Source organism: Lissotriton helveticus, chromosome 2_1 (genome assembly GCF_964261635.1).
Source record: "Lissotriton helveticus chromosome 2_1, aLisHel1.1, whole genome shotgun sequence".
Lineage (NCBI taxonomy): Eukaryota > Metazoa > Chordata > Amphibia > Caudata > Salamandridae > Lissotriton > Lissotriton helveticus.
The window spans coordinates 1,243,732,208-1,243,745,846 of NC_136059.1; the positions used below are offsets into that span (position 1 = coordinate 1,243,732,208).

A 13,639-nucleotide genomic window follows, 5' to 3' on the forward strand; every position below is an offset into this window, starting at 1 on the left:
AGGCGGCTGTCACAGGACTCTCAAAATGGCGGCAGGCTCTTTCCTTTTTGGGCCTGGTCCACTGAAATGGCCCTGGGACACCTTGGAAATCGGACGCTTGTCTGCTAGGTCTTGGACCCCATTCTCGAAAGCGTCCCCTCCGCCTTGAGAATTCATCAAAAGTTTTGGGGGCCCCGACTCCTGCAGGCTTCTGGTGGGGAGCGGCTGCCATGATTGCTCGCGGAATGACTACGACGGAGCTACGAGATGGTGGTGCTCTCATGCTGACGCCAGCTTCAGTCTGAAACATCCAGAAACAAGGTGGGGCTTTCATCGTTTGGAAAAAAAAAAAGTTTTCATCCAATGAAAAGTGTTGTTTTTAGGTCATATGATCAAGCCTTCCATCATTAGGAAACCAAAAGTAAAATGAACCAATGAAAAGTTTTATAAACAAGTCACATGACCTGTTATGCGGCATAGGGTATAAAATGCGGAGAAAATACGTTGGCACGTGAGGCGGCGTCAGTAGCGGACCGATGTGCGAATAGGCCGAAGGCAACACAGCGCGCCAAGATCCGGATGGCACCGAGGTGGTGTCCAGCAAGTTGCAGCACTGGTGTGGCCATCCTACAATGTTGAAAGTCGGCGTGGGGCGCCCCGTTGGCCTGTGAGTTTGCGTCAGTAGCGGACCGATGTGCGAATAGGCCGAAGGCAGCACAACGCGCCAAGATCCGGATGGCACCGAGGTGGTGTCTAGTAAGTTGCCGCACTGGTGTGGCCATCCTACAATGCTGAAAGTCGGCGTGGGGCGCCCTGTTGGCCTGTGAGATGGTGTCAGTAGCGGACTGATGTGCGAATGGGGCCAAAGGCAGCGCAACAATATTTTCTGACTGACACCACAAGGCGCTGAGATGCCAAGATCCGGATGGCACCGAGGTGATGTCTAAGTTGCGGACTGATGTGCGAATGGGGCCAAAGGTAGCGTAACAATATTTTCTGTATGGAAGATACCACTAGGCGTTGAGATGCCAAGATTCGGATGGCACCGAGGTGATGTCTAGCAAGTTGCTGCACTGGTGTGGTCATCCTACAATGCTGAAACTCGGCGTGGGTCGCCCCATTAGCCTGTGAGATGGCGTCAGTAGCGGACCGATGTGCGAATAGGCCGAAGGCAGCACAACGCGCCAAGATCCGGATGTCACAGTGGTGGTTTCATAGTTGAGAGGCACTTCATCTGCAGTGGGGCGCCGAGATCCGGATGGCACCGAGGTGATGTCTAGCAAGTTGCTGTACTGGTGTGGTCATCCTACAATGCTGAAAGTCGGCGTGGGGCGCCCCATTAGCCTGTGAGATGGCGTCAGTAGCGGACTGATGTGCGAATGGGGCCAAAGGCAGCACAACGCGCCAAGATCCGGATGGCACCGAGGTGGTGTCCAGCAACTTGCCGCACTGGTGTGGCCATCCTACAATGCTGCGCCGAAAGTCGGCGTGGGGCGCCCCGTTGGCCTGTGAGTTCGCGTCAGTCAGTGGGGGCTGTTTGAGGATCTGACTGCATTGGAAAGCAATGTGATGCTGTGCGTCGCCCCCAAGATGGAGGTTCCTCGGCTGCAGTGGGGCGCCCCTTGGTGTTTCACTCGCTATGCAGCTGAGTTGCGTGCGCACTTGTGGCGAATAGGCCGAAGGCAGCACAACGCGCCGAGATCTGGATGGCACCGAGGTGGTGTCCAGCAATTTGCCGCACTGGTGTGGCCATCCTACAATGCTGCGCCGAAAGTCGGCGTGGGGTGCCCCGTTGGCCTGTGAGGTGGCGTCAGTAGCGGACCGATGTGTGAATAGGCCGGAACCAGCACAAGGCGCCAAGATCCGGATGGCACCGAGGTGGTGTCATAGTTGAGAGTTCTGAGCAGCGCTTGTAACACTGTCTGAAGCTTATTTGCACCTGCTGCAGCTTCACTATTGCCCTGGTGTGGCCTAAGATCGCCCATGACATAGGCGGCCACCTCCCGGGGTCCGGCGGAACTTTTTTCCTTTTCCTTTGTGCATCTTGTCCCACAATCCGTTTGACCTGAAGACACGACCAGGTCCCTGAATGTGTGCAGGGGGACGCTATTGATTGAATCAAAATGGCGGCTTCACACAAAGCTGACTCAAGCGTTGCTGCTGATGCTATACAGAGAAAAACTGGTTTTCAGTTTGTACATTCTTCAGGATTTTTCCATCCAAGGCTGGTTGAGAGTTTGTATAACAATGGCTTCAGATTTTCAACATACTACTCTTCAACATTCTTCCTAAATGTAACAATGTGAGACTCACTAGGAGAACGGTGTAGTGAGGGCCACAAACGGCTGTTTGTCTTTCCTTTCAAAATGCTGCCAACAATATTTTCGGAATGGAAGACAACACAAGGCGCTGAGATTCGGTTGGCACCGAGGTGGTGTCCAGCAAGTTGCCGCACTGGTGTGGCCATCCTACAATGCTGCGCCGAAAGTCGGCGTGGGGTGCCCGAAGGGGGGGGGGGAGGCGGCGCAAACGAGCCTCTCCCGCTTCTCCATGTGGAGGCAGTTCATCTGCAGTGGGGCGCCGAGATCCGGATGGCACCGAGGTGGTGTCTAGCAAGTTGCCGCACTGGTGTGGCCATCCTACAATGCTGCGCCGAAAGACGGCGTGGGGTGCCCGAAGGAAGTGTCCTTATCCAGGGCATTATCGCTGTATCATGTCCTCCACTAAAATGGCCCTGGGACACCTTAGAACTCGGACGCTCGATTTTTTTTTCCTTTCCTGTACATGCAAAAAAAGGTAAATGCCCGGTACGTTACACGCTTCATCTGCCACGATGAACTCTCCAGAGGAACCGAAAAAAAATATAGTTGTGGTAACTATACCATGCATCGTCATATGGAGAGGTGGCACCAATTAATTATAGTGCTGCATAAAAGAGAGATTTGGAGGAGAACCCCTGACCTGCTAGTACATTCATCAAAGAAGTGGCACTGAGAGCTTCAGAGGCAAGGGAAACGGTCCCAAATTTTTAGAAGAACTTTGGAAAGATTAAAATGACATGTTTAGATTGTGGCAAATTAATTTCATGTGGACAGATGAGTGTTACTCTAATAAATACAGCATATGAACATCATCATAGTCGATGGTTGGTAGAGACATTTTGACTATATCCTGGACCTGCCCGTCCTCGCCCAAAATGGCGCCGGAATAAATGGGACTCGTAACTCCTTGTTGTGTACTGGTTGCAGAACCTTGAAATCACGAGATACGTATGCAGTTTTGAAGCACATGGCGGGCGGGGACGAGAATTGATTGAATATTTCGACATCCCTATTGATATTAAGTTCTGATGTGTTATTGATTACTGTACTGTTGAAAGTTCGAATTAACGTCACCCATGGTACTTGCCCGCAAATGTATATCTAGATAATTTTATTGTAACTGGCCCTGTCGTATTTTAATTATAAAATGTACGTCCACCGATTCCGTAACTGTTAGACACCTTAGTTCTTGCAACCTAATGGCCCGCCCGTTACGTTCCTCTACAGTGTAAATGTCTACTCATCACATACGATTACAGTTTGCTCCGTGGCCGGCCCACGTGGTTATAGGCTCGTATTTGTATAATGAAATTTTCACAATAAAGGTTTTTAAAAGAAAACATGGTAGTAGTATATACATTGGTAAAGTTTGTAATAATAGTCACTGTTTTAGAATCATTAAAAGGCAAGTGAAATAAAGCAGACCAATTACATGAAGGGTAAAAGGTATAATACGAAGGAACGCAGTAAAGATAAATGGTCAAGGGCTGTTGTGTTTTCTATTCCTGCAACATAAAGTGATCGATAAGAATCTCATATTCAGGCGTATCGGCGACTAAGACAGCAGGTCGACCCTCTTTTGCTCAACGGCTCCATCATGGGACGAAGAAACGCTCTTTTTCTCGAAAAAAGAATATATTTTACTTGCAGGACAGTTGTAAAATTTCCGGGAAAGTACATTAGTCTGGGACATTATAACATATATTTAAGAAAAAATAATGTTCGGAAGTAATGAAAAGCGTAATTTTTAGGTCATATGACCAAGCCTTTCATCATTACAATAAGAAAAGTAAAATGAACCAATGAAAAGTTTTATTAACAAGTCACATGACTTGTTATGCTTACGTTACGCGCTGCGCGCCCCGGATGACTTCCGGATGCGCTAACGCGGCGCGTCATATGACGCATTACGCGACAACGCAGGTCCAGAATATAGTCAAAATGTCTCCACCAACCAGCGGTCGGAACACAACCCCTTTCAGCAGGCTAAATAGTTCTGTTAAATGACAACAGAAGGGACAGGCAACAAGAACCATCAGTCAAAGAGGGGAGGGCTAGTTCTTCTCTACCGGGTTACATTGGGGCGCTACCGGAACTGATCGAATTGGTAGTCTACAGTGTTTCTGGATGTTTCAGACTGAAGCTGGGGTTAGCATGAGAGCAGCATCATTTCGTAGCTCCGTCGTGGCCATTCCGCAACCAATCATGGCAGCCGCTCTTTATCGTTATTTTGGGCGGGGTGGGTGGCGGAGCCGAGCTGTTTTGCAGCCATCATTGTGTGGAGTTCAGTTCATCTCACTAGTTTTGTATTTGTCATGAGGGGTTGTTCCTAATGTTTCTATTTTAGCGAGGTCAAAAAGAGATCCCATTAGTGGCCTACTGATTTTGCTCGATTCCTTTTCTTTTTTTTACACGATTTTTCGTTGTCTGCAAAGACTAAACAGAGTATTGCGACTCTGTGTTTGTTTGTAAATAGAGAATGAACCAAAGAGAACTAATTCTAAAACAGTAAATACTTGGATAACAATCAATCAAATGGAGAGAGAAGCAGGCACGACGGATTACAACGGGGGCAAAGGCCTGCGTTAACTACCTTTCACTATCTGCAAAGAGAGAGTACTCCTAATAGAAATGAGGGGGGGGGCACCATTCAAAGCAGATCAGTGTGCATAAACACGAAAATGTTTTCACTTACCACGTACTTGACATTCGACAGCTTATGATATTTGCTATTAAAAAACCATTGAAATTCACTGAAAAAACCATAGGTTATAGACCATATATAGTTAGGAATTAGCATTTACAAAACCTTGAAAATTCACTGAAAAAACCATAGGTTATAGACCATATATAGTTAGGAATTAGCATTTAAAAAACCTTATTTTACTCACACAAAACCATTGAAATTCCATATATAGTTAGTTGCACTAACTATATATTGCGCACCCGCAATCCACTGCTGATCATGTCACATATTACATCATTCATGACATGGTCAGTGACATCACTGATGACATCACTGATGACATCTCAAATGACATCACTGATGACATCACTGATGACATCTCATTTGACATCAATGACCACATCACTGATGATATTATTCATGTGACAATACAATGCATCTCTTCACATTTTAATATAACCTCTGTTTCACCCAGTGTTAAAAACAGAGTATAATTTTTGAAACCATTGACACACCAATACTAGTTACTACATACGTACTCACTGATTCCTACGTCTACACACACATTCACTCATTCACCCATACAATCATTCATACATACAATCACTCATGTTTACAACACAATCATATGCACTCATACACCTATACAGACACTCACACTCTGCCACTCATCCATGGAGTTACTCACACACCTAGTCAGTCCTGTAAAGAATCAATCACACTTCCATTTTCTACTCTATACAGTTAAACATAGAGCACCTTACGTTTTCAACCATATACTAACACATACTTACTCTCTTATACAATCATTGATACAAGTACACATTGATCTGTACAGAGTCACACACCTCCCATCCAGCCACACACACACTCAGTCTCCCATGCAAATACTTGGGCAATCAATCAATAACCCATATAGTTACTCATATAGCTACTGATCAACACATGCAGCAGTTTACAGAACAACAGACATAATGATGCACAAATTAAGACAGTTTAGTCACTAACCCATGCACTCAGTGAGACACATTTAATCACTCACTCATACATTCAGTCATGCACCTACTAAATCCTTCGTCCAGACACTTATACATCCACTCATTCTTCAATATGTAAGACATATTTTAACTTTACAGAAACATAGTCACTGGATGTTGTCATCAGTGATGTCATCAGTGATGTCATTTGAGATGTCATCAGTGATGTCATCAGTGATGTCACTGACCATGTCATGAATGATGTAATATGTGACATGATCAGCAGTGGATTGCGGGTGCGCAATATATAGTTAGTGCAACTAACTATATATGGAATTTCAATGGTTTTGTGTGAGTAAAATAAGGTTTTTTAAATGCTAATTCCTAACTATATATGGTCTATAACCTATGGTTTTTTCAGTGAATTTTCAAGGTTTTGTAAATGCTAATTCCTAACTATATATGGTCTATAACCTATGGTTTTTTCAGTGAATATATATATATACATAAATATACATACATACATACATATATATATACACATATGGAATATGCTACTTACCAGTATGCATCTGTTCTTGGCATGTAGGGCTGCTGACATTCATATCTGTGCATAGATCGCCGCCTAGTGTTGGGTCCGGATGATTGCACATTGTTGTCCTGGAAGAGTCTTCGCAGTATCACGAGATAGGTGGCTCCTCTCTCGGACTACAGTGCGCATGGGCATCCTCTCCATCCTCAGATTGTTTTTCGCCATTGTGGCAGAGATGGAATATAGTACAGTAAGAGATGTCCATGCAAAGAGTGAGTGCTGCAGCTGCGACAGGCACCGGGGAGGCGGGTGGGCGATATGAATGTCAGCAGCCCTACATGCCAAGAACAGATGCATACTGGTAAGTAGCATATTCCGTTCGAGGCATGTGGGCTGCTGAATTCATATCTGTGCATAGAATGTATAGCAGTATCTCCCCTAGCGGTGGCCGCCTGTGCCAGCTGCAGCAGTCTGAAAAAGAGTTTTGAGAACAGCCTGTCCTACAGCAGCTTGCTGTTTGGAATGTACATCTACGCAATAGTGTTTGGTAAATGTATGTATGGTTGACCATGTGGCTGCTCTACAAATTTCGTGTAAGGGAATATTTCCTAGGAAAGCCATGGATGCCCCTAGTTTGCGTGTAGAATGCGCCCTAGGGGGAACTGTTAAGGTGCGTTTTGCTTTTAAATAACATATTTGAATGCACTTAACGATCCATCTCGCTATACCTGATTTTGAGATAGGGTTGCCTTTGTGTTGCGGTGAGAAAGCAACAAACAACTGTTTTGTCTTTCGAAATGCCTTTGTTCTATCTATATAGTATAGCAGAGCTCTCTTGACATCTAGAGTATGCAAGGCTCTTTCAGCTACTGTCTGTGGGTTTTGAAAGAACACTGGCAGTTCTATTGTTTGATTTATATGAAAATGGGATATCACTTTTGGCATGAATTTAGGGTTTGTTCTGAGAACTACTCTATTTGCATGTACTTGAATGAATGGCTCTTGAATAGTTAGGGCTTGTAGCTCGCTAACTCTTCTAAGTGAAGTAATGGCAATTAGAACAAGCCACCTTCCAAGTAAGAAATTGTAGTTCGCATGAGTGTAGTGGTTCAAAAGGTGGTCCCATAAGTCTGGTTAAAACGACGTTTAGATTCCAGACAGGTGAAGGTGGGTGTTTTGGTGGAATTACTCGTTTGAGTCCTTCCATGAATGCCTTTATTGCTGGCACTCTAAACAGTGAAAGGTGTTGTCTGTTTTGGAGGTATGCTGCCAACGCAGCCAGATGTATCCTGATGGATGAGTAGGCTACATTGCAACATTGTAGGCGCAGGAGATAGCAAATGATGTTTTGTGTAGAAGCATCAAATGGGTTTATGTTGTTGTTTCTGCAGTAAATGACGAAACGTTGCCACTTTGCTGCATAACATGCCCTGGTAGTGGGTCTTCTTGCCTCTTTGATAATATTCATGCAGTCTGGAGGCAAGTTGAGGTATCCAAATTCTAGGATTTCAGGAGCCAGATCGCCAGGTTCAGCTGTTGCGGATCTGGGTGTTGGATTTCGCCACGGTTCTGAGTCGCAGTCTCTGATGAGGCACCACTGACAGTTCTAGGAACGTTGTGTACCATGGTTGCCTTGCCCACGTGGGAGCAACTAGGATTAGCGTCAGGGAATGTTGGCGCAGTTTGCGCGCCACTAGCGGGATTAATGGCGCTGGGGGAAAAGCGTACGCAAATTTGCCTGACCAGTTCATCCATATCGCATTGCCCTGCGACTGCGGATGTGGGAACCTGGCGGCAAAGTACTGGCATTTTGCGTTTTCGCTTGTGGCAAACAGATCTATTTCCGGTTGTCCCCACTTCCGGAAGAATGGTTGGAGCACATTGGGGTGAATCTCCCACTCGTGCATTTGTTGACTGTGTCTGCTGAGCAGGGCGGCTATTTAATTGTCCTTGCCTGGGAGGTGTTCTGCCATGAGAAACATGTTCCTCTGAATGGCCCATTTCCACACTCTTTGAGCCAGGTGCGACAGCTGTGGGGAGTGTGTCCCTGCCTGCTTTTGAATGTAATACATAGCCGTCATGTTGTCAGTCCGGATCAACACAGTTTTGTTGCATAATTGTTTCTTGAACGCTTTTAGGGCTAGGAAGATCGCCATCAACTCTAGAAGATTGATGTGCATCTTTTTCTGTTGTATAGTCCATAGTCCCTGGACTGTGTAATGCAGGACATGGGCTCCCCAGCCTAGCAGGGATGCGTCCGCTGTTATCACTATCTGTGGGACCGGCTCTTGGAACAGTCGTCCTTTGCAAAGGTTTTGTGGATTCCACCAATGCATAGAGTTGTATGCACGACTTGTCACCAACACTAGGTATTTTAATTGTCCTTGAGCCTGGTTCCACTGCCTTGCTAGGCACTCCTGTAGCGGACGCATGTGTAGTCTGGCATGAGGGACTATAAATATGCACGAGGCCATCATGCCTATTAGTTGCATAAACACTCGAGCTGGCAATGAGTGTTGTGGTCTGAACTTTTGGATCAACATCTGCATACTGTTGATCCGTGCTGCGTTGGGGTATGCCTTTGCCACTAGTGTATCTATTGTCGCTCCCAGGTACTGTTGGACGTGGGAGGGTTGCAGGTGTGATTTTGGGTAGTTTAGCGAGAGCCTAGACTGTGCAGAAGATGAATGGTTTTTGACATGTGGCTGGCACATTGCTGGGCCGATGGCGCGTGTATTAGCCAATCGTCCAGATATGGGTACACATGAATGTGTTGTCTTCTGAGATGTGCCGCCACTGTTGCTAGGCATTTGGTGAACACTCGTGGAGCTGTTGTGACACCGAATGGTAGGACTTTGAACTGGTAGTGTTGTCCTTGAATAGTAAACCTCAGATACTTTCTGTGAGCAGGGTGTATTGGTATATGAAAGTATGCGTCTCTGAGGTCTAGGGTTGCTAGGAAGTCTCCCTGACGCAGCAATGGCAAGACTTGTTGCAGAGTGAGCATGTGGAAATGCTCTGATAAAATGTACAGGTTGTGGGGCCTGAGGTCCAATATTGGTCTGAGAGAACCGTCCTTTTTGGGAATGAGGAAGTATAGTGAGTATACTCCTGTTCCTTGATGTTGAAGTGGGACTGGTTCTATGGCCCCCTTTTGCAGCATACTGATGACCTCTTGCTGCAGTAATATTATATGTTCCTGTGACATTGGACGGTGTATGGGTGGAATGTTGGGTGGTGTTGATGCGAGTTCTAGACAATAGCCATGTTGGATAATTTGCCGAACCCATTTGTCTGTAGTGATGTTTAACCATTGTATCAGGAATTGTTGTAGTCTTCCCCCGACCGGTGTTATATGGTCTGGGGGTAGTGCCAAGAAGTCACGGTTTGGTGTTAGTGGAGGATCTATTGGCATTGCCTCCACGACCTCTGCCCTTGTTATTATTACCTCTATATCCACCCCTGTTTGTGTTTTTATTGTAGGTGGATTGCGTATTAGTTTTGTATGTGGAGGATTGCTGCGATGTGTTACCTCGCGCTCCTCCCCTATAGGTGGAGCGACGGAAGGAGCTTCTGTGTTGCTGGGACTGAAGAGCCCTCATGGACTTTGCAGTCTCAGTGTCCTTTTTCATTTTGTCCAGAATTGAGTCAACTGCTGGACCAAACAGAAAATCTGGATGTATAGGCTGGTTAAGAATTGTAGCCTGTACTTCATTTTTAAATCCAGATATTCGCAGCCATGCATGCCTCCTAAGTAGTACGCTTGTGTTAATAGATCTGGCAGCTGTATCTGCCGCGTCTAGAGCGCATTTAATGGAGGCGTTGGTGATGAGCTTTTCCTCCTGTATAAGTTCATCTGCCTGGTCTTTGTACGGCTCAGGTAAGTGTTGGAGAAGTCCCTCTAAAGTATTATAGTGTGCCTTGTCATATCTGGCCAGCAAGGCCTGAGTATTGGCTATTCTCCATGAGTTTGCTGCTGGAGCTGCTACTCTCTTGCCTGATGCTTCTAAAATCTTGGACTCCTTGTCAGGAGGAGCAGCCTCTCCAGTAGTTTGTGAATTTGCACGCTTTCGTGCGTTGGATACCACTAAAGAATCTAGAGGTAGTTGCCCTTTGATGTAAGTAGGGTCTACTGGTGCCGCCCTATACTTTTTTTCTATCCTTGGGTTGATGACACGTGCCCTAACAGTGTCCTTGAAAATGTCAGTTGCGTGCTTTAGGACGCCCTTTAACATGGGTAGCGTTTTGACACTTTTTTCTGATGTAGCCAGGGTATTGAATAGAAAATCTTCTTCTATAGTATCTGAGTGCATGTCTACGTTATGGTAGCTTGCTGCTCTATCTATTAAAGAGTTAATAGCCACTGTGTCTTCTGTGGGTGATGGTTTAACTGGGTATACCGTAGGGTCTGTAATGGGTAGAGTCCCCTCATTGTCTGGTGAACCTTAGGTTTCGGTTCGACGACCGCCTTGGGCGTAGCCCTTTTGTCTTCGGTGCCAGGCTTTTCCCCTTTTTCGACGGTCGAAGTCGATTTGGTCGATTCGACGGTATTTGGCTTCGAAGGTTTTTCTGGTATGGTGGCCTTCGGCTCGGCGCCCTTCGGTTTGTGACCTTTAGTTCGACGACGTTCGGTCCGAAGACGGTCGTGTCGATGACTTTCGGTTTCGATGGAACCGGCCTTGGAGTACGTGTCTCAGAAGGCTCTTTCTGTATGTTCTTAGCCGGGCGGTATTGCGGGGCTATAGAACCAGTTTTTTGATCTTGGCTAAGGCTTGATGGCGAAGCCTCGACCTGAGTCTCTGATATAGGTGTAGTGTCTATATGGGGCGGTGTACTCACGGTTCGCCCCTCGTTGTCATCTGAGTCGTCTTCGACAGCTACGATGTCTTGATCGTAGTCTTCGATATCCACGATTTCTTCTTCTTCGTCGATATAATATTCAGAGTCGTTCTCGGAGTATTGATCGTCTTGTTCCGAGTCTTCGGCGTGGACTAGTTCTTCCTCATCGTCGAAGATATTCTCGGGCTCCGGTGCCGATCTCTGCATTTCTTGCCTCGCCGCCCGCCGATTCCGTATTGTCTTTTTGGATGGGAACTGGGCACAGGCTAGACAATTATCTTCATTGTGATCTGGAGATAAACATTTGTTGCACACTAGATGCTTATATGTGTGCGGGAACTTTGAGTTGCACTGCGAGCAGTATTTGAATGGACTTCGTTCCATCGACCGTCGGTCCACGTGGCATCGAGAACGCCTAACGGCCCGATTTGACGACCGGAGGGCAACAAAAGTTGAAGAAAGTCTTTCGGTACCGATCGCAAACAATACCGACGAAAGCGAAGGCCTTTTGGCCTTTTAGAAATGTTTTCTTCGATTCCGAACTTGGAGTGCTGGAAGGTACATCCGAACCCAATGGCGGAAAAAAACAATCTGAGGATGGAGAGGATGCCCATGCGCACTATAGTCCGAGGGAGGAGCCACCTATCTTGTGATACTTCGAAGACTCTTCCAGGACAACAATGTGCAATCATCCGGACCCAACACTAGGCGGCGATCTATGCACAGATATGAATTCAGCAGCCCACATGCCTCGAACACATTATTTACACATTATATACATTATATTTATATGCCTGTCTTTCCGTTTGTCCTTTATGCATTACTACACCATTCATCCGATCGCCATGAAACTTTGGGAAGTTGTTGAGTACACTCCCGCGAAGGTTTCTGGCATATAAATATTTTAAATATCGGACTCCCAGGGCTCTCAATCTTTCGTATACTGATATACGCACCAGACGGAAAAACAACAAATCGTGTATCCACAAGCACTCCAATAAATAAATAGAATTAAAACACCATTCATCCGATCGCCATGAAACTTTGGGAAGTTGTTGAGTATACTCCCGCGAAGGTTTCAGGCATAAATTTTTTTTTAAATATCGGCCCCTCAGGGCCCTCATCATTTTTCGAATACTGATGTACGCACAAGACGGAAAAACAAAAAATCGTGTATCCACAAGCACTCGAATAAATAAATAGAATTAAAACAACACTTTGAAATGTTTTCCATATTAAAATGAATAAGTTTCAATAAAAATGACACAATGTAAATTGAATGTTATGATGAGTTTCCTTGAATTTCCTTTCTTCGGAGATCGCAGCAACGCACGGCGGGTAAGCTAGTGCGCACACACACACAAACACGTACCTTTGTATAAAAGATGCCGAGACCTTAAAGGAGAATAATTTAGTTCTAGGTCTGTGCCCCTCCCGGTTTACGTTCTGAAAATCTGGTCACACTAGGTTATGCCATGCCACTAGCTCGGTGCCACTGCACCTCCTGAACTATTGATAGCTAGGCTCCGGCCCCCAAGAAAGTTCACGAGATGATGGAGTGTAGACTTTGTAAACCCCACTTCATCTTCAACACTCCCTCCCAAGCGCACTGCTGCAAAGTGACACTCTTGTCAGCGCTGAGAAACAACGGTAATCTCGGAAAACAGTTTACACTCCATTTCAGTAAAAACTAATGTCCTTCCTACCTCCACGGTACTCCTCTGCATGCGTTCCAGGGACCGCAAAGCGCAGTTCACCCTGAACTTCATAAAAACGCTCTCGCCACCAAAGAACTCAAGTTGAGGACTCTTGGTAGGTTAAAACCAGCTTACTCCACCAGCCAGGCTCACCGTCTGTGCGCTCTGAAGGCACCCCAAACCCTGCACCTCTGAGGCTTGCACACCGAACCAAAAAAAACGAGAAGTCTCTCTAATCGTATGCATGATAGGGCCATTCAAGAGGAAAATATTGTAAAGATGTGGCGAACAGGACAGTTGGTAGCAGCAAAAATGTGCTAAAGAGCGCACACGGTGGAAGCACAGAGGAGGCTATGGGGCAGTGCACTGGACAAGGGGAGGGTAGAGGTGGGCGAGCCCATAAAAGCTCGAGCCAGATGCCTTGCTCTGGCTCTGCACAGGGTACTCTTGGAGACTCGAGCACAAACAAGCCGAGGGTTACATGACGTCTGTCTGCCACCCACACTAAACGTAGGCGCCAAGAATTAAAGACAAGCCATGCATGTAAGCAGGCAGAGGGAATCAAATGCCTATATAGTGGCGGGATCCCACAAAGTAAAACCAGAACA

At 46.1% G+C, this 13,639-nt stretch overlaps 1 protein-coding gene across 34 annotated transcripts in view; it reads right to left on the reverse strand.

Annotated features, from left to right (window-relative positions):
- SEC31A (SEC31 homolog A, COPII component) overlaps positions 1–13,639 on the reverse strand; it is a 439,339-nt gene that overhangs the window by 198,814 nt on the left and 226,886 nt on the right. The gene's annotated exons all lie outside the window — the stretch shown is intronic.